Raw genomic sequence first — 26228 nt, forward strand, 5'->3', positions numbered from 1 at the left:
AGACACAAGTGAACCATTCCCGAGGAAGAGAACTGGGTCCTAATCAAGGAACCTCCACTGGCCCAGGAGTGGGGGGCACCTAACCACACGGGCCTGAGTTGCTGTGGACTGCTGAGTGCTGCCTGTATTCTGTTTCTGTAGTTTTGAGGGGTTATCTTTTGCCTTTTCACCATTATGTGTTGGGTGTGTATAAGGAGATAATTTGTCCATGATAAGTAAAAACTATGATAACTATTGATAGATAACTAAAATATATGTTATCATATATACTGTGTATGTATCATATCTATATGCAATATAGATACAATGTATGATTGTAAAAAGTTATCTAGTTATCGGATCCACATCTAGATCCATAGATCCAGATCCTCTTGACCCAACTAGATCAAGAGGATCCATATCTGATGTGCTGTATCTGAGGGGGCTTGTCTGTGCCCAGAAGTGATGCAGATCATGGACAGGCCTCTGGACTTCAGAGGCTGATGCCTGAATGTGATAAGGCTTCTTCAAATTCTATGATAGGAGTGAATGTATCTTTCTTATAACAGAAATGTGAGTAATTTTTACCAAAGGCAGACTATATTTGATTGCACACACACAAAAAAAGGCCACAAATTCTTAGCAGTACCTCCTGATCAAGAAGTGGTATTGACAGAAAAGACATGCCCTGTTAATAAAAGTTCATCACCCTCAGTATTCTGGAGGAGTGAGGTAAAGCTTCATTGAGAGTAATCGGCTGGCTTCTCAGCAGTCACAACTCACAGGGAGGGCAGAGGGCTAGGAAACTCACAGCCCTGACAATAAATGGGGTCTGCATAGAAGAGCAGGTACAACAGAACGAGAGAGCACATGGAAGAAGAGGAACCAGCCTGTGTTGAGCAGAGGCCAACACATCAATTGGACCTGTCTGGCAAAGTGTTCTTAACAGTTCTTTAGTGAGGGGGCACCAAAAGCTGGCAATCTATGTACTTGTATGTATACATGCTTATATTATTTGTATTAAAACAGAAAGTATCATTCTCAAAAAAAACCCCAAAAACGTAGTGTCAATTTCCCTACACTTTCAATCTGGGTTTGGCCATGAGACTTTAACAGACAGGACAATAGAAAACATGATGCCAGCAGATGCTTGAGTAGCACTAGCAGACTGGGGCTTGTGCCCTGTTAGTACCAAGAACACCAAAGCCTCATGTCAGGAAGCTCAGACTAGCCTCCTGGAAGATAATGACCACATGGAGAGAGAGGCCAGCCCCCGCAGGTGACCCACCCCTACATCTGTATGACCGACCTCAAAGTGAACCCACTGGAAGAACTAATCAGAATTTACTTTCTGCCAGGTACTATTGTAGAAGCTTTACATATTGTGGATTATCTCATTTAATCTTCAAAATGATGAGAAATAACAATGGTAATTTGGGAGTATTTTGTTATACTGACAGAGCTAACTGATACACCCCTCTTTAGGTTTCTCTATACCCCCAAATTTGTCTTCTTCTTAAAGATCACCTAGGAGGATGATGTGACTCACAGATAAATCATAATTCTTCAAAAGTAAAGGCTGCTGCACTTAAACCAAAGTTCATTGCTACAATTTAAACACACAAACATAAGAAACATGTACCAAATCCTTGTCCTGTTGATCATGGCCTAATTACACACCTGGGTTTTGACAATCTACATTTACAACTTCCTGTTCATACTGTATACACACATTAATGTAAAGCATACACATAAAAGGAGCATGTGTTTCTTAACAAGTCTGAGAACAGCCTTCCTTTCCTTTTGAGGATTGTGGTCATAAGCATGGTAAGGAGAAAAAAAATGATGCTAAAAAAAGACTATCTCACACACAAGCAGCCTCCACAAGAAAGACTGCAGAAGCTGTTTGATAATGCAGTATGCTAAATCGAGGTTCTTGAGGAGTGGGGGCAGGACAGCACAGAGAGGCTAGGCAGCTTTAACTCTGGCTGAGTTTCAGTCTGATAAGAGGTTCTGAGAACTTGAAAAGCCAGCTTTGAAATGGAGGTAGATAGTTTAAGTGTATCATCCACTTTAAGTTTATTGTCCAAATCAGTAAAGTAAACACCAGGTAGGCAAAATGCAACCTCCAAACATGATTCTCCTGCCATGTTCCAGTCCTTCGTCACCCAAGACTGAACCAGAGACATTTCTTGCTGACTAAAAGGAATAAAAATTAGTGTGACGTGAACCAGGTTCCTAAGGAGCACTGGATTAAGGCCTTACTAGTCTTTCAGAGTGTTTAAGGCAATCAGGATACTGCTTCCCAGTTGTAGAATCTGCTTAGAATGCCATACCCACTCAGGGCAGTGGAAGAGCGTGGCAAAGTGTTCAGCCTGGGGAGAGAACTCTGCTGCCATTGGGAGTAGCCTGGGCTTCTTCACTGATTTCAGGGTTCCTGGCAGTAAGAGAGGGCAATTCCTAACAGAGAAGTGCTTTGCAAATGTCTGCTGATGTCACATTTCCTTATATTCACCTCCTCTCTGTCTTATCTTCCACATGTATAAATACTGACTGCAGAAGGTGAGGAAGAGAATTAAATGAGATAATCCAAGCTGGGTAGGAGAGGGTGGGACGAATTGAGAGAGTAGCGTTGGTGGCTCAGACGTTAAGGAGTCTGCCTGCAACGTGGGAGACCCCGGTTCAATCCCTGGATGGGGAAGATCCCCTGGAGAAGGAAATGGCAACCCATTCCAGTATTCTTGCCTGGAAAATCCAAAGGATGGAGGAGCCTGGCAGGCTACAGTCCATGGGGTCACAAAGAGTGAGACACAACTGAGTGGACACTATCACATGTAAAATAAACAGCTAGTGGGAAGTTGCTGTGTAACACAGGGAGCTCAGCCTGGTACTCTGTGATGACCCAGAGGGGTGGGATGAGGAGGTGGTGAGAGAGAGGCTCTAGAGGGCGGGGATATGTATACACTAATGGCTGATTCACTTACTGTATGGCAGAAACCAACACAGCATTGTAAAGTAATTATCTTCCAGTTAAAAAAAAGAAAAAGGTCTTAGAAGACTGTCCAGCAGAGAGTAAGCACTCTGTATATGCGCTCTATTATCATCTATTCTGTGATTTTAATTCACTCAAAAACTAATGCAGATTCAGTAACTATCAGTGTAAATAGTTCATTGGCTGATTTACCACGAACAGTTTATTACTAACATCTTGTTACTCATATCATAATCATAAGTGAACTCTAATACCCATGGGTCAGCAGATTATTTAAGGTTTTCTTTGTAAAAGTCTCTCTCCTTTTCTCTGATTATGAAAGCAACCCTTGCTCTTTGAAAAGATAAAGAAGAAATAATCCAATGATACAGAATTGTTTTACATAGAAAGTAAAAAACGTCTCATCATTTAATACCACTATATATAATAACTAGGACTTCCCTGGTAGCTCAGCCGTAAAGAATCCACCTGCCAGTACAGGAGACACAGGTTCAATCCCTGGTCCAGGAAGATCCCCTGGAGAAGGAGATGGTAACCCACTCCAGTATTCTTGACTGGAGAACCTCATAGACAGAGAAACCTGAAGGGCTACAGTCCATGGGGTTGCAAAAAGTAGGATACGACTCAGCAAATGAACAACAACAATAGCAATATGTAATAACTGTAAAATAACCAATGATTAAAATCTAATACATAGTCTCCCAGATTCTTTTCTATTCAAGAAGGCTGTGAATACTTAACAGTATCCAGAAGAACTGACCCTGATTACAAACTATGGAACATTTTTCTGGTAAACTGCAAGAGTTCTCTAGGGGTTTATTCTCGCCAGGGGACCACTGTACTTTCCACCACCAACATTTTTGTGTAGGTGATATCAGGTAAAAAAGGAACACCGAGGAGCAACCTAGAAAAGGAAAGGAAATTCTTTTAAAAAAGAGAGGGGACTTCCTTGGCGGTTCAGTGGTTAACACTTCACCTTCCAACACAGGGGGTGCAGGTTCGATCCCTGGTGGGGAGGATAAGATCTCACAAGCCTCGAGGCAAAAAATAAATAAATAAAACACCATAAAACAGAAGCAGTATTTTTACAAATTCAATAAAGACTTAATTAAAAAAAAAAAAAAAAGAATGAGAGAATCCTTGTGTTTTATTTTCATGTTCAAGAATCCCAAAGCGGGATACTGAGGACTGGTATCTTCAGGATTCAGTGGTTATAAAGTCAGTGGACAGGCTTTCTTTCAGGAACAGATGAACAATTTTAATTCAATAAACACCCTGCAAACGCCTCCCCCATAAATGTCTATAGAGATAAGCCCTGTTCCCCACCCCACCCCACCAGGTTTGTTGTTGGTCGGGGAGGGGTTTGTTTTACTTTCCAAGTGCATTCACGGAAGAGTCTAGCTCATCAGCTAACTGCCTCGTCCTGAAAACAAATGAGGTGTGGGAGAATGAACGCTCCCCTAGGTGTCTGAGGCCTTCCTGTTTCTAACTCTAGCTGTATAAAGTGGATGGAGACATTTCATACCTCTGAGTGTCAGTTTCTCCATTGGTACAATGGTAATGACACTACCTATAAAGGTCTCTTTTTCTGACAATTAAATGAGGTTTAAAATGTATATAAAAGCACTCTGTAAATTTTTAAGTATTTTACAATCATGATATTGCGTGCTCAGCTGCTTCAGTCATGTCCAACTCTTTGCAACCCTATGGATTGTAGCCCGCCAGGCTTCTCTATCCACAGGATTCTCCAGGCAAGAATACTGGAGGGGGTTGCCATGCCCTCCTCCAGGGGAATCTTCCCCACCCAGGAATCAAACTCTTGTCTCTTCCATCTCCAGCACTGCCAGATGGGTTCTTTACCACAGGCGTCACCTGGGAAACCCACAACATGATATTAGGAGTTACGGCTTTGCACATTTTCCATCCATAATCAGTTTATTTCATGAGGTAGTTTATTCAAAATACTTCAAGTACTATTCCTTAAGAAACCCATACAGACCAAGTGATTTTAAATGATCCTATAAAACCAAACAACTATTCTGAAATCAGTATAACTCAGGTGACAGAATATTAATGCCCTAGATTCAACATTAAAAAAACTAAGATCATGGCATCTGGTCCCATTACTTCATGGCAAACAGAAGGGGAAAAAAATGGAAACAGTGACAGACTTTATTTTTTGGGGCTCCAAAATCACTGCAGATGATGACTGCAAGCATGAAATTAAGATGCTTGCTCCTTGGAAGGAAAGCTATGGCAAACCTAGATAGTGTGTTAAAAAGCAGAAACCACTTTGCTGACAAAGGTTGATATAGTCAAAGCTGTGGTTTTTCCAGTAGTCATGTATGGATGTGATAGCTGAACCATAAAGAAGGCTGAGAGCCAAAAAATTGATGCTTTCAAATTGTGGTGCTGGAGAAGACTCTTGAGAGTCCCTTGGACAGCAAGGAGATCAAACCAGTCAATCCAAAAGGAAATCAACCCTGAATATTCACTGGAAGGACTGATGCTGAAGCTGAAGCTCCAATACATTGGCCACCTGGGTGAAGAGGTGACTCATTGTAAAAGACCTTGCTGCTGGGAAAGACTGAAGGCAAAAGGAGAAGGGGGCAGCAGAGAATGAGATGGTTAGACAGCATCACTGACTCAATGGACATGAAATTGAGCAAACTCCAGGAGACAGTCCATGGGATAGCAGAGAGTTGGATACGACTGAGTGACTAACACACACACACACACACACACGTTTAAACAAGATCTATATTCTGAGTAAAACGGCAAATTGAACATTACTTTTTCTTTCTTCCAAAATTCCACTAAAGGAACTTTGGAAAAGGCATATACCAACAAGATAAAGAACAAGATAGAAGAAAGCAGCAACAAAATTTCAGAATGTGTAAAGCAAATCGGCCAATGGTAACTAACGCAGCAGATGCAAGAAAGTCGAATCCTAAGAAAAAAGTGGAGAAGACCAAGAAATGATTACCCCATAAACAAGTACTCAAAGGCTTAGGAACCAGAACTGAAAGCTGAGGACAGAAAAGGAGGCCGTGGTGGTAGGGTGATAACAAATATGTTTGGTTAGAAGCCTTCTTAAAAAGTGAGTGTAGGAATTCCTCTGGTGGTTCAGTGGGTAAAACATCACACTCCCAGTGCAGGAGGCCTGGTCAGGGAACTAGATCCCACCTGCCACACTAAGAACTTGCATGCTGCAACTAAAAGATTTCACATGCTGCGACTAAGACCCAGCACAAAGAAATAAAAAATATTTATAAAAATATTTTTTTAAAAAAGAGGTGAGTGTATCCTACTGTGGCAGGAGGGTAGCAAGGCTAGAATCTGAACCGAGACTGGGTTAGAGATGCCCGCCTAAAGAGAAGATGTTTAAGTGAATGTCTTCACTCAGTCCAGCACACCGACCTGCGGCCTATAGGCGGGAGAATGAAGACCCTTTTCCATAAAGTAGAAAGAAAGAAAAAGAAGCAAAAAATAACAGAATAGATGGGACTTTAGGGGTCCAACTGTTTAAGTTCAAATTCCAAATAATAGGAATTCCAGAGAGAAAGAAATAGATAACCTAAAGAGCATTAAAGGTCAAAACAACTTAAAACTAATGGAACAATACCTTTTAAACTTTGGAGGAAGACGTATTTTTAACCCAGACTTTAGTCAAACCATCAATCAAAGGTGAAGGTGGAATAAAGACATTTTCAGATTGACACCAAGTCTCAAAAAATTTTTTATCTCCCCTGTTCTCCTTCTCAGGAAGAAGCTGAGGAATACGTTCCACCAAAGAAAGAAATGAAGCAGAAAAATAACACAGAATAAAGACTCCTAACAAGTTCGAACAGAGGAGAGAGGCAAAGGCATCCCAGGATGATGGCAAAGGGAGACAAAGATGATGGCTAAGAACCTGGCTGAAAAGATCCTCTGTCTAGATGAGATGAGTAGGTGGCCGGAGAGATTTCTTCAGGAAGGTGAAACTGATAGAATTTCTGAGGAGTCAAAATATCTTGAGAGGAGATTTAGACCATGTGGGGTTGAGTAGGTTGTAAGTGTAAATAAAACTAACAGCAACAATAGAAAAACACAATTAACTTCTAGAAAAGCAAAAAGAAATACGTAGTTACAGGAAAGTAATCATGGCTCAGCTGTGATTGGCATTTTCATAATCATAAAATATAATAATAGAATACTGACCTAACAACGTATAATGGAATTGTGTTGGGAGAATGGGACAGGAAGAGTGTGTGTCTATGGAAAAGAGGTGTGAAAGTGAATTAAAACACCATCTTCCACACAGAGAAGTCAAGAGGCCACGCCTAAAACAAAATAGAACGCAATCAAGAAATAGTAATAGAAGTGTGTTAGAGACATGAATATACATACTAAAAGAAACAGCAAAAATAGTTGAAAGTAGCTGCCTTGGGGAAGGGGAAGTGAAATAGACTTTTTTGTCATTAGACTTTTCTTTTTATTAAATGTTTTATGGAATTAGTTCACTCTATCTACGTGTTATTTTGATGAAATTAAAAACGAGAGAGAAAGAGACAGAAAGAAGAAGGAAGTGGGGCAGGAAGGGAGGGAGAAGAGGAGGGTGGGAGAGGAGAAAGCAGGAAGGAGAAACGAAGGCTTTCTAGAAATCCACAACACCAGTCCAAAGGGCAATGATACGAATTTATGAGTTTGGCTTGGGGTTAACCAGAAGCTCTCAAGGAACCGTCCGTCTTGTCTGCTGATATCCTTCTCATGTCAACATTTCTTTACAGGTTCTGCTATAGCACAGACACTTAGACACAGTTATAAGTGCAATCTGAAACTCTCCTCAAGTTAATATTTTGATGGAAATAAATCCAAAACTCCTGACAGAGTTAAAAAATAAATCTGAAAACGAAAGTGATCCTAAAATAAAACTCAAATTGTAAATGGTTAATTTTTTTAGAAATTGGAAAGAACACAACACTGGTGAAGCAGAGGAAGCCCCACAGATATGAACGCCTATTATAAGACAATCATTCAAGGTGTGATCCCTGGAGAAGGAACTGGCAACCCACTCCAGTATTCTTGCTTGAGAATCCCATGGACAGAGGAGCCTGGTGGGCTACTGTGCATGGAGTCACAGAGTCAGACGCAACTGAGTGAGTAAGCACACAAAGATGTGATACTTTTGCAAACATGAAAAGTAGATAAATGGACATGAATAAAACAAGGAGAAATAAACCAATTATATATAAAATGCTAGTTTTTGAAGAAGCAGCCACTGAAAAATAATAGGAGAGGAAAGAATTTAAGCAACTAGAATGATGTAACTGACGGGCAAGAATTTATTAAAAAAAATAATTTATTTCTCTCTAATCCTTATTTATCACAGACCCCATAATATACCTCAGAAACATGAGAGAGTTAAAAATGCAAATGTCAATAACAGTAACATTAATAGAAAATAAAATGGAGTATTTATCAGTACTCTGGGATAATGATAACTTTAAACTGGATTGGAGGTTGTAGGGGAACTCACAAAGAAAAAGATAACCAAATGTGACTACACAAAATTTGAAAATTCTGTGCAACAAAAATAATAATAAATGTTAAAAATCAAAGCAAGAGACCAGAAGAAAATATTTGCACAAAACATAACAGACATTAGATAGATATACAATATTATATGAATACACAATCTTAACCAGAAAGAAAATAAGATGACAAAATATATTGAGGAAAACATATAAAAAGACAATCACAGGAAATAAAATATTCTCAATAAAAATATGAAATGACAAGATCTGCTCTTTAGAAAATAAATACAAATTAAAAATAAGATACTACTTTAGACTAACAGATAGAGATAAGAGAGAAAAAAACCACAATACAAGGTTTATTGATGACTTAGTTACCGGATGGAAGGAACAAAATCGAAAATGTTTACTGTATGTTTATGCTGCTGTCAGTGGTAGGTGTAGGGGTCTAGATGTCAACAGGAGAAAATGTCCATGCACTCAGTTTCAGCAAAGGGCAGTTAATATCTTGAGAAGTTTTCTAATTAAACAAAAACAAAAGAATGCTGACTACATGGAATTTTCTTCCACCAACTGTTAATCTTTTCAGATGGGTTGGTACTACTATAATTTTGACTCTTTGCGGAATAAGCTTCATCCTCTAAAGAGTTCTACATTTTCAAAAGAGAAAAATATTTCAGCTCACCAGCAGGAACTAAAAAAAGTTTTTCTTCTCACAGTATAGTATTCCCTTTTATGTGGAATCCAAAAAAAGAAATGATACAAATGAACTTGTTTACAAAACAGTAACAGACTCACAGAGAACTAGCTTATGGTTGCCAGGAGGAAGAACAGAGGGAAAGGGATAGTTAGGGAGTTTGGGATAGACATGTACACACTGCTTTATTTAAAATGGATAACCAACAAGGACTTACTGTATATCACAGGGAACTCTGCTCAGTATTATGTGGCAGTCTGGATGGGAGGGGAATTTGGGGGAGAATGGATACACGTACATGTATGGCTGAGTCCCTTTGCTGTCCATCTGAAACTATCACAACATTGTCCATTGGCTACACTGCAATATAAAATAAAAAATTAAATATAGGGACTTCCCTTCTGGCCCAGTGATTAAGAAACTTCCTTGTAATGCAGGGGATATGGGTTCGATCCCAGGTCTGGGAACTAAAATCCCACATGCCTTGGGGTAACTACCTCACATTCCAGAACTCACAGGCCGCAATGAAAGTTCCCTCACGCTGCAACTGAGACCTGACACAGCCATAAATAAATATTTTTTAAGTTAAATATATTTTAAAAATCTCATGGAAGTTTCTCAATGAAAAAAACTCTCAATGAAAATATAAAAGCTGAACTAATTTACAAAAGTATTCAATTGGATTCACCGTGGTTAAACTTGTCACCCACCTACACTCAGCAATAAACCAAGCTCGAACTATGAAAAATAGAAAGTATAAGAACTGATGCAATGATTTCCTCATCGTTCATACACTCCCTGTATATCAATACAATATTTATAGTAGAAGCAAGAAAAAAATGAGAACATAAATTACATTTGCAATACTAAGGAATATTCCAAGCACGGGCAGAAAGATAAGAGAAAACATGGCTTATGGTCATCACAGGACATCACTTGTCCATTCATTTAAAATCACACTTCAAATCTGAGTTATATTTTAACTCTCATTCTAGTCTTTAATTCCACTTTTTTAGTGTCAATGTTATTTTGAGATGCTAGATGGTGGACAGTGCCGATGTGTTTAAGTTGACTGAAGTGAGACACAGCGGAGCATTCTACACTTCCATCTACATCTAGTAAACGTTGTTCTATGACGACTTAACCCTCCCTTCCCGTAAATCAGCCAAACAGATTCTTTTTTTTTTTTTTTTTGGTCACACCATGAGGCTTGTGGGATCTTAGTTCCCTGACCAGAGATTGAATCTGGCCTTGTTAGTGAAAGTGCCCAAGTCCTAACCACTGAACCAACAGGGAATTCCCCAATGGATGGTATTCTTAGTAAAGCAGACATTCATAGGTTAAATGTGCACATATTTGCTTTGTGATATCTGGTTAAACAGGAAATAGATTCTTAGTAGAGAAGCAATCTGGTTACTTTCCCAACCCAAGGACTCTTAATTTAAATACTATGTTTATTTATTTAATGTAATCAGTTCAGTTCAGTTCCTCAGTCGTGTCCAACTCTTTGCGACCCCGTGGACTGCAGCACGCCAGGCTTCCCTGTCTATCACCAACTCCCAGAGCTTACTCACACTCATGTCCATCAAGGTGGTGATGCCATCCAACCAACTCATCCTCTGTCACCCCCTTCTCCTCCTGCCTTCCGTCTTTCCCAGCATCATGGTCTTTTCAAATGAGTCAGTTCTTCCCACCAGGTGGCCAAAGTACTGGAGTTTCAGCTTCAGCATCAGTCCTTCCAATGAATATTCAGGACTGATTTCCTTTAGGATTGACTGGTTTGATCTTGCAGTCCAAAGGATCCACAAGAGTCTTCTCCAACACCACAGTTCAAAAGTATCAATTCTTCAGCACTCAGCTTTCTTTATAGTCCAACTCTCACATCCATACATGACCACTGGAAAAACCATAGCTTTGACTAGATGGACTTTTTTTTTTTTTTAACTTTACATAATTGTATTAGTTTTGCCAAATATCAAAATGAATCCGCCACAGGTATACATGTGTTCCCCATCCTTAACCCTCCTCCCTCCTCCCTCCTAGATGGACTTTTGTTGGACATAAATAAATTGCAGTAGAAGAGATGTAGAAGATTAAAAAATCAAGAAGTCACAATTGCTGCCCTCAACTAAGTTTTAAAATGAATAGTGAGAAATAAGCAGGTACAGAAATAATCAAAGAGCGAGAACTGGCCATAAAAGGCGTAAAAGGACTCAGCATGAGCTGCTAAGCCAGGCAGAGCTACAACGCCAGTGCCAGGCCCTCCCACAGCAGGGCCAAGAAAATGAAGTGGAAAGACGAGAAGTCAGAGCAGACACTGACCTCTGAGCAAAGGTGCCTCTACCTTGATCTAAAACAAGATCCAAAGGCAAATCTGTCAAGCACCCTCCTAGGCTGTAATCATCAGATTCTTAAAGTTAACCCTTAAAAACACTGTAACATAAGCTCATGATTGTCAGCTTTAAGTTTATATTCCTTCACTGTATATTACATATTAAAATATTTATACATTAGCTTCTAGCAATGGCCCATTGAAAGAGATGAATAGAAACTTTCTTCTCAGTTCCTTGCTATCTATTTTATTCATTAAATGAAGGCATTGAGGACTTTCCTGGTGGTCCAGTGGATAAGACTTCACACTTCCAATGCAGGGGGTGCAGGTTCAATCCCTGGTTAGGGAACTAAGACCCTACATGCCATGCAGCCAAAAAAAAAAAAAATGGAGTCACTTTCTTGTTCTATCTTTGCCAGTGTGTGTGCTCACAAACACACATGCGTGTGAAGGACTGGTCAATTTTGAACTAGATAGAACAAAAGATCTTCCTTTATTTAAAAAGAGGTCCCTTGTCTTAGAACCAGAGCCAGGCTCACAGATTCTATTTTTTATATAAACTGTGTTTCATAAGAATGGGAAACTTGGGTCATAGGATGACCCAAGACTAAGCTGGGTTGCTGGCTCCATGATACTTCCTCTTTCCTGACATTCATCGTTTTCTATTGTTAATTGTTTCATTGCTTATCTTCTTTGTTGGCCAATAAGCTCAACGGGGTTAAGGGCTGTACTTACTGTGTTTGCCACGTGCCCTCGAGGGTCCAGCTCATAGAAGAGCCTCAGTAAATATCTGTTGAATAACTATGCTTGCCAGACTGGTTATTTCTTTCAACCATTTCTGATGAAGCTAGGTCTCTTGTACACAAAGAGGAAATAACACTCCTTATCTTCAAGATGAAGAAGACAAGGGACTTTCCTAGTGGTCCAGTGGTTATGACTCGACCCTTCCAATTCAGGGAAGTGGGTTCAATCCCTGGTGGGGGAACTAAATGCCGCGCTTCAAGTTGCAGTCCCAAAAAAAGAGGACAGGCTGGTAGAAGGATAATAATAAATGTAAGAATAGGGGGAGAGATGGTTGTACTCTCTGAACTCACTGGAAGATGGAGAACTCAACTGGACGCTTCTAAATGGCTTATTAGGAGTTTGCTGAGCAAGGAAAAGGGGAAGGGACCAGGCAGAGACAACCCAGATCATTGAAGGTATAGGAACTAGAGCAATTCGGTGCTGCAAGGGTGAACAAAACACATCAAAATTTGCTAGGAGTTTATCAGACTACTCTTTAGGTGACTAATATTTCCTGCAATAACCTGCCTCAAAATTAGTGCTTTTCCCTTTGAAGAAGAATGTGCTGTGCTGTGCTTAGTCACTGAGTTGTATCCAACTCCTTGCAACCTCATGGACTACAGCATGACAGGCTCCTCAGTCCATGGGGATTCTCCAGGCAAGAATACTGGAGTGGGTTGCCATTCCCTCCTCCAGGGAATCTTCCCAACCCAGGGATCAAACCCAGGTCTCCCACATTGCAGGTGGATTCTTTACCATCTGAGCCACCACAGAAATAATTATTCCCTATTTCAATGAATCAGGTAATATATTTTCCTATCATAGTAATCTGTCTATTAGATGGTCATTTAAAGCTTTAAGACAGCACTTCAAAGTTTGATCTGGCATAAGATTTTCTGGAACCTCCTTATCCTCCTAGAAATTACTGATTCCTATAAATTCATTGATTCTCTCCCGACCCCCAACCTTTCAATCTACAACTATTCCAGGAATTTGGCATCTCTCCCCCAGTTATCAAGACAGTAAAAGGCCAAGCCAGAAACTCCTCTTTCAAGCAATCCCAGCTGGAAGTCAGCCAGGAAATTTGGGCCAGGCTCTCCGGTGACCAAGCCAGGAATATGCTATAAAGGACAAAGAGCGAATATCACTAAATCCATCCTGCTGGGATTAAGGCTCAGGTGCTCCTCTGCTCCACAGTTCTTGTGACTTTTCACTAACTTGAAAAATCCCAAGAGGCTCGGTCACCATCAAGGGCATAAGAGTTCAGGCAATGGAACTTGAACTATAGCACAGATCAAAACTATCTGTGGAAAATGGGTTGAAAATGTCAATTCATGGTTTCCACTATTAAAGATCCTACTCTAGCAGATCTTGAATGTAAACCTGGACTTCCTTTTCTGTTTTCTTTTTGTTGCTTGTTTGTGGGGCATGTTTTAAAATATCCCAGGCAATTCTGATCTTATAATCTACAGGCTACACACTGAGATTCACTGGACTGATCTGGGGCCTTTCAAAGGCTTTTAAAAAAGGGAGAGGTGAGGAGGGAGAGAAGAGAGAGAAAATGTAGCCTAATGTAGCCTAATAAATGTACTGTGCTTAGTCACTCAGTCGTGTCCAACTCTTTGCGACCCCATGGACTGTAGCCCTCCAAGCAGCCTAATAAATAGAGCCTAATAAAATCACTTACCGTTTAACAATGGTAAAGCCTTGCTGCTGTTGTTGTTCAGTCACTAACTGGTATCTGACTCTTCAGGATCTCATGGACTGCAGCACACCACTCCCTTGTCCTTTGCCATATCTTGGAGTTTGCTCAAACTCATGTCCATTGAATCCGTGATGCCATCCAACCATCTCATCCTCTGCTATCCCCTTCTCCTGCCTTCAATCTTTCCCACCTTCAGGGTCTTTTCCAATGAGTCAGCTCTTCACATCAGGTGGCCAATACTTGAATTAGTAAGTACTAATTCAAATACAGTAAAGTCTTGAATTACAGGAAAGACCAGCTCTTCTGCCCATTGTCTGAACAGCCTGCGTGTTTGGTTAGCCTTCTCTGTGATGCACCCTTCTCCACTCATCCTGGTCGACTCTCACCTGGCTCTTCTGCTCATAATCTTCCCAGGATTAAGACTACTATCTTCTTGATCTCTGATTAGCTCTTCTATATCCTCCAGGGTCTTGGACAAAACCCCAGCATTCTGGGCTCCACTTAGCAGGGCAAGTCTGGCTCAGAAGGACATGGCAAAGCCCTCATGGAGGAGAACACTGCCTTCCAGAGAAATGCAGTGGTTGATGGGATATTCACATCCCCTTCAGGACCAAGGCCCTTGCTCCTCCAGCTGCCAGGAATGTTGACTGTAGAAGGTTCATAGCTCCAGCAACTGCCTTTGACTAAATAAAGGGAGTTGCTTGGCCCAAGATTACACACTTCTGCCTGGATACAGCCCACATCCAATGACGAGTTGATGCCAGGGATACAATGACCAGGCCCCATGCTTCAAGATGGCATAACAATTCTGAAGGGCCATCCCACCTCCAAGTTTCCCCACTGTGAAGACCACCCTTGTACCTGCACTGCAGTTCATCCTTCCATCTGCATATTCCTGCTCTCCTCTCCATCTCCAAGTCCTCTCTCAGAGTACCTCCCAATAAGTTTCTCATATGCAAGTCTCAGAGTCTGTTCCCAGGAAACTTGACCTAACGTCAAAAGAGGAAACTTGCCTCTTTTAGTCGAGTAATGACAGCATAGTGCACTGGGCCTCTGCACCTTACTTCTCAGGTAATGCTGGGAGGTCATTTAACCTCTCCAGTGGTCTCCTTCCTCATCTATACAACTAAAATACAGAAAATAATAATACTTGTCATATCTATTTTGCCAGAGTTTTATGAGAATTAAAAGAGAAAATATCTATGAGATTACTTTGTAAGGAACGAAGAACTGTATAATCCTGTCAACTGACATAACTGTATGTTGGTTTGAAGTGAAGTGAAGTCCCTCAGTCGTGTCCGACTCTTTGCGACCCCATGGACTGTAGCATACTACACTCCTCCATCCATGGGATTTTCCAGGCAAGAGTACTGGAGTGGGTTGCCATTTCCTTCTCCAGAGGATCTTCCTGACCCAGGGATCGAACCCAGGTCTTCCGCACTGTAGGCAGACGCTTTACCGTCTGAGCCACCAGGGAAGTCCATATGTTGGTTTAGCCATGTAATAATCAGGGAAGAGGGGGAAAAAAGCGGGGGATATCTACTAATATTATAGAATTCCGCTTACACGCTGTACTTGATTTTATCTCAAATCAACAGATTTGTGTCACCAATCTGTGTGTTATGTCACCCAGGAACATAACAGAAATTAAAAGCAAAACCAGGAATGAGACAGGCATTGATGCAACTCTGAAACAAAAGTGAGAACAATCCTTGTTCCCTCTTTTTCCATGTGAAGATAGCAACTGAGCCATTCCCATTACTCTAAAAAGTCAGAATTTACACTATTACCCAACAAGTTATGCAACAGCACAAAATGTCATATATCTTTGAATAGAGAAATAAGTGAAACAATTGGGTATACAAAATGGGGAACACTTTACTAAGCAACTTTGTACTTTCTAAATTACCTTGATACTGTATCCACTAGAAAGAAAAAAAGTATATAAACTAATTGAAAACATTCAATTAGCTCAAGAAAGATAAATGAAAATTACCAATCCTAAAACTTCTTCCTACTAAAAATAATCAAATTATTGAGTTTTACAAAGAACTTGAGAGATAAACTAATAGTGTCTGGTACCCACAAACTCAGAAGGAGTAACCAGCAAACTTACTCTGACAGATGGTTTCATAGTCAGCAAAAGTCACAGAATAGTTAGAACTCAGAGGAGGCTGAGAGACCTACAAGAGCCCTTAACTCTGGCAATTCTCTGCACTCAGGGAAACCACAGTGGAAATGAGGAGGCTAGACAAACCCACATAAAATATTAACCAAAACCCTTCCTTGCTTGTTCTCTGAACACTGAATGAGTAACAGGCAGGCATATAGGAATTTAGAGCAAGGGGTAAACACGTGGACTGGATTATCTCAGAAGGCTTTATGTCAGTTTCATATACTAGAAAACTATAAATATCGAGATTTCCTGGTAAATCTAAAGAAACGCTGAATGAAACATTTTGTTCATGCGTGGAGAAAACATTTCAAAACTTCAAGTGTTAGATATTTGAGCATTTTATAATTTCAAACTTAAGTGAGTTTGTTGATTCATTTAGGTACTACAGTAATTCAGTGTCTATAACCTTTACATGGTCTAAAGGAGAGGCCGCTGAGGAAAAAGAGAATTAGACCTTGCTTGCTGGGCAAAAATCAGAGAATTGTTTCAAGCCAAAAGAGAGTGGATCATGAGCTGATGAGAAGAGTGAAGAGTTGGGGTCAGATTTCGGGGTTTGATAGTGAAAAATATATTTATCAGGACCAAAGGAATGGGCTTGTAAATAAAAATGACAGCCCAAACCCAGGAAACTTGAATCATTTTGCCCAGCTTAAATCAAGAAATCAGGAAACAGTGGCACCAACCTCAACTTACCAAGATTCTGAAAGTTAGAAGCAGGAGAGGTTGGTAATTACCTGGTTTGGGGTAAAACCAAAGCAAAATAGGCCTCAGAATACAGATGATAAACCAAGACTGTAAGATCTGGAGCTGTTATGGACCTGCCTGCATCTGTTAGTAAATCTTCTACTATCAGACCCTGCTCAGTAGATGTATATCCCCTGGCCAGCCTTTCTGCTTCCCCATGGGAGGCATACTACAGATCTTAGCTATAAAACATTGAGCATCTAAGAAACACAAGCAGCTTCCCAGGTGGCTCAGTGGTAAATAATCTGCCTGCCAATGCAGGAGCCATAGGAGATGCAAGTTCGATCCCTGGGTCAGGAAGATCCCCTGGAGGAGGAAATGGAAACCCCCTTCAGTATTGTCTGGAGAATTCTGTGGACAGAGGAGCCTGGTGGGCTATGGTCCCTGGGGCTGCAAAGAGTCGGACACGACCAAAGCGACTTAGCATGCATGCACAGGCAGGAAACACAAAGCGCTGTGCATCTAGTGCTTTGGGAAGGGTAGTAACTGAGGCACCTCTGAGGACACAGCTGTGGAAGCTCTGGGAACCTTCAGACATGTTAAATCTCCATTAAAATATTTTAAATTCCCAGGAGGAATGCTCTGATTAAGCTAAGCTTATTCTTAGACCAACCAGGTACTTCTTGGGATAAGGGGAGGGGCAGAGGTGCCGCAGCACAATGGGACCCCTGGGAGCCATCTCATGTACTGGGCTATTCCTCGCTGTGAGAGGATTGTCAGAATCAGGAGAATGACTCCAATTTGAGTTTACCACAGTGTCCAAAACATCACTCATTCATTCATAGAGACAGCCTATCAGAGCAAAGTGGTAAGAACATAAGCAAGTAAAACAAAACAAAACCCAAACAAACAAAAAGTACACAAGCAAGCTCTGCATTTTGATGTATAGCTTTCTAAAGTGCATCATAAATGTACATGTACACATGAACATTTTTTTAGAGTTAAGAACATGTTATTCATACAGTTTATAACTCAGTAATAGACTGTTAATATTTAGTTATGTCAGTAAACATTCTAAACATAAAAAACGAAAACAGAATACAAGCAAGTTCTGGAGTCAAAGACACTCAGGATCAATTCCTGGCTCTGACAATTACTAACACTGCACTTTCTGCACCAGTCAAAAGTAGTTAACAACAGTACCTATCTCAGAGGATTGCAATAAGGAGTGAAAGACTTGATTCACATAATGAGCCTAGAATAAAGCCTAGAACTTAATATGCACTCAATAAACGTTAGCTGTTATTAGTATTACTTCAAAAGTGTTTTATGAGTACCGACTATATGCCAAACCCTGTAGAGGTCCTCATTATCCTTGAAACCAAGCCTACTCTTCTATTTATCTTCCCATCTTAGTCATTAACTAGAAATGTGGGAGTCATCCCAACCTCTTCCCACTCTCTCACTGCCACTTCTGGGTTCCAGGCCAGATTCCACCTACTAAACACCTCTCAGCTCCTTCCCTCTTTTCTGTCCCTCACTGTCACTGCTTGACTCAAGGCTTCTTTAATTTCTCATCTTGAATATTACAACAATCTCCTCCATGTCACCCAACGGCCAGTGCCACGCTCATCCAACCTATTCTCTATCTTGAGTCAAAGTTGGCTTTTCCAAACACAGATGAATCTGATAATATCATTCACATGATTAAAGTCCTTTATAGGATAAACTCAAACCTCTTACATGACATATGGGCCTATGTGATCTGACCCAGTCTGTCTCCAGCTCTCTCCCCAGCCAGTGTCCACCCTGAACAGGCTGATCCTTCTGCTGGGTCATCTATCCCTCCATTGGATGACTAATCCTCCTCTTACATTAAGCTTCATTATTTAATCGATGTCTACTCCCTAAAACTTATCATGACAAAGCCTGTGCCAAATTCAAGGAGTACAATGATGAAGATCACACTCAATATTTTCTCACAGAAAAAGTAATTTTGAGGCTCTTGAAAGAGAAAGAAAGTATGGAAATTAAGAAAAATTTGTGTCAAATTTAGCACTGTTTCCCTTACTTGGTGGATATCTTACAGAGTTGGAAAAAACTGGATCTATTTTGGTATTAGCTCCAAAAAGTACTTCAGCAGATTTCAGTCCCAACAGTGGATTTACTCATGTTGAATTATACAGCTATAACATGTTAGAAAAGATTGATCTGAACTGTAAAAACAATGATCAGAAAGTTGTTTCAATGTGGTGTTGTAATGTTGCTGCTGCTGCTAAGTCGCTTCAGTCGTGTCCGACTCTGTGCGACTCCATAGACGGCAGCCCACCAGGCTCCCCGGTCCGTGGGATTCTCCAGGCAAGAACATTGGAGTGGGTTGCCATTTCCTTCTCCAATGCATGAAAGTGAAAAGTGAAAGTGAAGTCGCTCAGTCGTGTCTGACTCTTAGTGACCCCATGGACTGCAGCCCACCAGGCTCCTCCATCCATGGGATTTTCCAGGCAAGAGTACTGGAGTGGGGCGCCATTGCCATTAATTAGTCACTTTAAAATGTCTGTGGTTATCTAGGGGTAATAACAGGTTGGGCTTATTTTTACATGGTTACTAGATAATTTGAAATGTGATTAATTAAAAAATACACTCTAAAAACCATGCCTTTCTAATTAATATATTTTAAAATCACTTATTGAATGAAACACTGACCCAATGACCTCAACAGGCTGCCTTCAAAGAAAAGTAGATGATTAAACTCAAACCCTCATCATTCTTCCAGCAATGATGATCCTCTTCATTCAGAATCCCAGAGCTGCAGGAACTTCAGTCATACTGGGACAGAGGCTGAACTGTGAGCATAGGTCTGTCATTGCACTCATCTCCTACTGGATTTTCTAGGGGATTTGCCAGCCTTCTACACTGGTCATTAGGGTTCTTGTCAGCAAGATCCTGTCTTATTATCAATTATATAACCAGAGTTCGATAAAGAGACTGGCACAGAGAAGGTGTCCAATAACTGTTTGCTGGGTTGAATTCAACTCAACTCCAACAGTGATGCTGTCCACATCTCTACTGTGTCTCTATCCAGCTGCAATAGGATTTATCAGCTTGAACATTTTAATTTCTCAGCTCCATGGGGTATCCACCATCTTCACAATTTTTTACATGGCACTAATTTATAAAGACAAACTGTCCAGAAGATTTTGATTCAGCGTGACATACAATTACTATGTAACATGACATGTTTCCACTACACCATCCCAGCAGAAGCAGTAACAAACCAGTTATTGAATAATGAAATTAAATTTCTCTTGGGGCCTCTGTGGCAAAGCACATGATTTTAATGGTTATCTTCCATCAGCCTGGTGAGCCTAGCTGGTATGCTGCACCATCCAGGCGCTCTTGGAAACAAAACTTTAAACTATTACTTCCTATACAACCAGTTCCAGTTTATCAGCGCCTGCATTTCACATCTTAATCTCATTTTAAATACAGCCAGAGCAAACCTCACTTTTCAAAAGTTCATTAACAAAGTCTCACATGTAAGAGAGAAGCTCTATGACTCATTTTTGGATACCCGAAATAACAACTCCTCCCTTTGCTGAGAAACGGCTTCAACAAGTGCGTGAGAACCACCGGAAGTAATACAGTTCTTGAGCAGTGCGAGCCAAGCCTAGAATTCCCTCTCTGGACGGTGTGGAGCACCTAGGCGCTGCAACTATCTCTTGTCTCCATTCTACTAAAAAGAAGAAGAAGGAGGGGGAAAAAAAGTCTTCTGTAGGCTGGGAAGGAAATATTTCAAGTCAGTACGACTTCTCTGTATTTCTTGGCTCCTGAGTCATACTGCCAAGCTGGTTAGAAAGTGCAACCTAATAGGAAGTGAAGAGGTGATCGAAATCATGCCCCTTCTAATTCCAAAAACAAACACAATCCCCCCAAACTTCAGCCTTTTCGACTGAAAAAACAAAAGCAGTCTTGGGTGGATACCGTATAAAAGAAGCCTACCAACACGTGTCAGTGAAATAATTTCTAAGAAGCCCTCAATGCGCAGACCTTGTCCATTAGGTGGAAAAAACTATCACTCCTCTCAGAATTAGAGGTGTCCCCCGACGTGAACAGGCGGCGAGGGACCCGAGGTGCTCCCTCCCCGAAGGCATCGCTCGCGTCCCCGAGCGAGCGAGTACCCCTGCGGCCGCACGCCTACAGCGCTCAGCCTCTCCTGAAAGAGAGAAAAAGAGCCCCAAGGAGAGGAACACGAACCAGGAACGGGACCGCGCGGGCGACCCCAGGAGCCGTCTCCAGTGGGCGCGCGTCCCAGCGTGGGTGGAAACCTGCGGCTCGACTCCCGGTGGATGGGCTCCCGGCGCCTCCCGCGGCTCCTCCCGGGCCGCCCGTGCTCCGCGCCGCCGCCGCCGCATCTGGGCGCCCGCCCGGCCCCGCGGGCGTCGGAAGCACCCACAGCTGGGGACCAGGCCCCGCCCCCGGGCGACGGCCCCGGCTTCCCGCCCCGCCCCTCCCCGCCTGGAGCCTGTGCTTTCCGACCCCCGGCAGCGGGGCCGACCCGCTCCAGCCTCCTCTCACTCGCGTGCGCCCCGGATGCTCCGCGCGGGGGCGACGAGGATCAGGCGCGAAGTGTGCCGCCCGGGGCACTTCACCGCGTTCCCTAGCCTCCTCTTCCTTGGAGGGCCCCCTGGAAGCCGGGTGGCGGGGGTGGCTCAAAGGCGCTGGACTTTCCCCGGGGATCCCCCTGCGCTGGTGACGTTTGCAGGCCGTGCGGGTGTGTTTCCCGCGCGGTTCTCAGTGCGGGGGTGACTGTGGCCGGCCCTGCACCTGTCCTTACCCTGTAGGCGGCCGGCAGGGAGGCTGCGAGTCACCCTGAGGCTGAGTATCTTCTTCCCAGAACTCACTCGAATTCACCCCTTTCCAGTGAGCTTTTAAACACCAGTCCGGCTCTTTCATTCATTCAGTACCAACCCAGCGTCCACACAGGCGATGAGGATGCTATGTGGCCTAAAGCACCGCCAAGAACATTACCCGCAAAAACCTGGAATTCCAGTGAGGAAAGATCGACAGATAAAGTGCTTGTCATGGGAGGTTAGTGGTATATTGAATAAGCCTGAGACTTAGAAAATGCTCAAGAAGGGGGATGAAATAGATCTTCGTTGATGGGGAATGTCAAAGAAATGCAGAGTCAACCGAAAGAGCTTCCACAGCCAGAAGGGGAGCAATTTGAACAGCAAGATAAAGTAGTATTAGATTACAAACTAGGCTGAAGCTGAAACTCCATACTTTGGCCAACTGATGCGGAGAACTGACTCATTTGAAAAGACCCTGATGCTGGGAAAGACTGAAGGCAGAAGGAGAAGGGGATGACAGAGGATGAGATGGTTGGAAGGCATTACCAACTGCATGGACATGAGTTTGAGTAAGCTCTGAGAGTTGGTGATGGACAGGGAAGCCTGGCGTGCAGCAGTCCATGGGGTCGCAAAGAGTCAGACACGACTGAGCAACTGAACTTAACTGAACTGAATATTTCTAAAAGCTGTGAATATTATAAAAAACAAAGAAAGTGTGAAAAACTGCTACAGCCTAGAGCATCCTAAGGAAACCTGACACCTAAATGTATGTGGGATCCTGGGACAGGAAAAGGCTTTTCAGTAAAAACTAAGGCAATATGAATAAAGTATGGACTTCTGTTACAATATCAAGATTAGTACATGAGTTATGATGATGTACCATACTTAATTGTACAATGATAATAATAGGGGAAAATGGGAACAAGATTTATGGAAACTCTCTTATTATCTTTGTAATTTTTTTTCTGTAAATCTAAAACCATTTGAAAAAAATTAAGTTTAGGGACTTCCCTGGGGGTCCAGTGGTTAAGAATGTGCCTTCTGCTGTTTACAATAGATAGGACATGGAAGCAACCTAGATGTCCATCAGCAGACAGATGGATAAGAAAGTTGTGACATATATACACAATGGAATATTACTCAGCTATTAAAAAGAAAGCATTTGAGTCAGTTCTAATGAGGTGGATGAAACTGGAGCCTATTATACACAGTGAAGTAAGTCAGAAAGAAAAGCACCAATACAGTATATTAACGCATACATATGGAATTTAGAAAGATGGTAACAAGACAGCAAGACAGCAAAAGAGACATAGATGCAAGACAGCAGAAGAGACACTGATGTAAAGAACAGACTTTTGGACTCTGTGGCAGAAGGTGAGGGTGGGATGGTTTGAGAGAATAGCATTGAAACATGTATATTACCATATGTGAAATAGATGACCAGTCCAAATTCGATGCATGAAACAGGGCACTCAAAAGCTGTGCACTGGGACAACCTGGAGGGAAGGGATGGGAAGGGAGTAGGGGAAGGGGTTTGGGACAGGGGGACACATGTACACCCATGGCTGATTCATGTCAACGTATGGCAAAAACCAACACAATATTGTAATTAGTCTCCAATTAAAATTAATAAAATAATTAAAAAAAAATAATGTGCCTTCCAATTCAGGGGAGACAGATTCGATCCCTGCTCTGGGAAGATACCACATGCTGTGGAGCAACTAAGCCTACTCACCACAACTACACAATCCATGCATTCTGGAACCCATGAGCCATAGTTAGAAGTCTAGGCACCACAATGAAAAATCCTGGGGGCTGCAACTAAGACCAGATGTAGCCATAAATAAATAAAATAATAAAGTTCATTTTAAAGGTGAAGCAAAGTAAGAGACATGAGGGATGCTATAAGAACTGAAGAAAATGGGTTTAATGCAAAGGCATCTAAGATAAAACAGTTCAGGGAGGAAGCAATGTAGGTATTTTGACCATTTCTTTTTTGTTGTTGTTTGTTTTTTGTTTTTGTTGTTGTTGTTTGTTTCTGTGGAAAACTTTATTTTTTTTCTTTTTTAAAATAAATTTATTCATTTTAATTGGAAGCTAATTACTTTACAATATTGTAGTGGTTTTGCCATACAGTGCCATGAATCAGCCACGGGTGTACATGCGTTCCCCATCCTGAACCCCCCTCCCACCTCCCTCCCTATCCCATCCCTCTGGGTCCTCCCAGTGCACCAGCCCCGAGCACCCCTGTCCCATGCATTGAACCTGGACTGGCAATCCGTTTCACATATGATAATATACATGTTTCAATGCCATTCTCCCAAATCATTCCACCCTTGCCCTCTCCCACAGAGTCCAAAAGACTGTTCTATACATCTGTGTCTTTTTTGCTATCTTGCATATAGGGTTATCGTTACTATCTTTCTAAATTCCGAATATATGCATTAGTATACTGTATTGATGTTTTTCTTCCTGACTTACTTCACTCTGTATAATAGGCTCCAGTTTCATCCACCTCATTAGAATTGATTCAAATGTATTCTTTTTAATGGCTGAGTAATATTCCATTGTGTCTATGTACCACAGCTTTCTTATCCATGTCTGCTGATAGACATCTAGGTTGCTTCCATTTCCTGGCTATTATAAACAGTACTGTGATAAACATTGGGGTACACGTGTCTCTTTAAATTCTGGTTACCTTGGTGTGTATGCCAGCATTGAGTTTACTGGGTCATATGGCAGTTCTATTTTCAGCTTTTTAAGGAATCTCCACACTGTTCTCCATAGTGGCTGTACTAGTTTGCATTCCCACCAACAGTGTAAGAGGGTTCCCTTTTCTCCACACCCTCTCCAGCATTTATTGTTTGTAGACTTTTGGATAGCATCCATTCTGACTGGCGTAAAATGGTACCTCATTGTGGTTTTGATTTACATTTCTCTGATAATGAGCGATGTTGAGCATCTTATCATGTGTTTGTTAGCCATCTGTATGTCTTCTTTGGAGGAATGTCTGTTTAGTTCTTTGGCCCATTTTTTGATTGGGTCCTTTATTTTTCTGGAATTGGGCTGCAGGAGTTGCTTGTATATTTTTGAGATTAATTCTTTGTTGCTTCATTTGCTATTATTTTCTCCCATTCTGAAGGCTGTCTTTTCACCTTGCTTATAGTTTCCTTCGTTGTGCAAAAGCTTTTAAGTTTAATTAGGTCCCATTTGTTTATTTTTGCTTTTATTTCCATTACTCTGGGAGGTGAGTCATAGAGGATCCTGCTGTGGTTTATGTCGGAGAGTGTTTTGCCTATGTTTTCCTCTGGGAGTTTTATAGTTTCTGGTCTTACATTTAGATCTTTAATTCATTTTGAATTTATTTTTGTGTATTGTGTTAGAAAGTGTTCTAGTTTCATTCTTTTACAAGTGTTTGACCAGTTTTCCCAGCACCACTTGTTAAAGAGATTGTCTTTTCTCCATTGTATATTCTTGCCTCCTTTGTGAAAAATAAGGTGTCCATAGGTGTGTGGATTTGTCTCTGGGCTTTCTATTTTGTTCCTTTGATCTATATTTCTGTCTTTGTGCAGTACCATACTGTCTTGATGAGTGTAGCTTAGTAGTATAGCCTGAAGTCGGACAGGTTGATTCCTCCAGTTCCATTCTTCTTTCTCAAGATTGCTTTGGCTATTCGAGGTTTTTTTGTATTTCCATACAAATTGTGAAATTATTTGTTCTAGTTCTGTGAAAAATACCGTTGGTATCTTGATAGGGATTGCATTGCATTATAGATTGCTTTGGGTAGTATACTCATTTTCACTATATTGATTCTTCCAATCCATGAACATGATATATTTCTTCATCTATTTGTGTCCTCTTTGATTTCTTTCATCAGTGTTTATAGTTTTCTATATATAGGTCTTTCGTTTTTTTAGGTAGATATATTCCTAAGTATTTTATTCTTTTGTTGCAATGGTGAATGGAATTGTTTCCTTAATTTTTCTTTCTGTTTTCTCATTGTTAGTGTATAAGAATGCAAGGGATTTCTGTGTGTTAATTTTATATCCGGCAACTTTACTATATTCATTGATTGAGTGAGTGAAGTCGCTCAGCCGTGTCAGACTCTTTGCGACCCCATGGACTATAGCCCACCAGGCTCCTCCGTCCATGGGATTCTCCAGGCAAGAATACTGGAGTGGGTTGCCATTTCCTTCTCCAGGGGATCTTCCTGACCCAAGGATCAAACCCAGGTCTCCCACATTGCAGGCAGATACTTTAACCTCTGAGCCACCAGGGAAGCATATTCATTGATTAGCTCTAGTAATTTTCTGGTGGAGTCTTTAGGTTTTCTATGTAGAGGATCATGTCATCTGCAAACACTGAGAGTTTTACTTCTTCTTTTCCAATCTGGATTCCTTTTATTTCTTTTTCTGCTCTGATTGCTGTGGCCAAAACTTCCAAAACTATGTTGAATAGTAGTGGTGAGAATGGGCACCCTTGTCTTGTTCCTGACTTTAGGGGAAATGTTTTCA

At 41.4% G+C, this 26228-nt stretch overlaps 1 protein-coding gene across 2 annotated transcripts in view; it reads right to left on the reverse strand.

Moving 5' to 3' along the window:
* Positions 1-26228, reverse strand: part of STX11 (syntaxin 11) — a 56463-nt gene that overhangs the window by 15900 nt on the left and 14335 nt on the right. Inside the window, exon 1 of one of the 2 annotated variants that reach the window (XM_006075212.4) lies at positions 21119-21321. The exons of the other annotated variant lie outside the window; for it this stretch is intronic. The gene's annotated coding sequence lies outside the window, so the exon portion shown is untranslated. Of the gene's footprint in view, positions 1-21118; positions 21322-26228 lie in introns of those variants that run through there. 2 annotated transcript variants of the gene reach the window in all.

Source organism: Bubalus bubalis, chromosome 10, assembly GCF_019923935.1.
Source record: "Bubalus bubalis isolate 160015118507 breed Murrah chromosome 10, NDDB_SH_1, whole genome shotgun sequence".
Classification (NCBI taxonomy): Eukaryota; Metazoa; Chordata; class Mammalia; order Artiodactyla; family Bovidae; genus Bubalus; species Bubalus bubalis.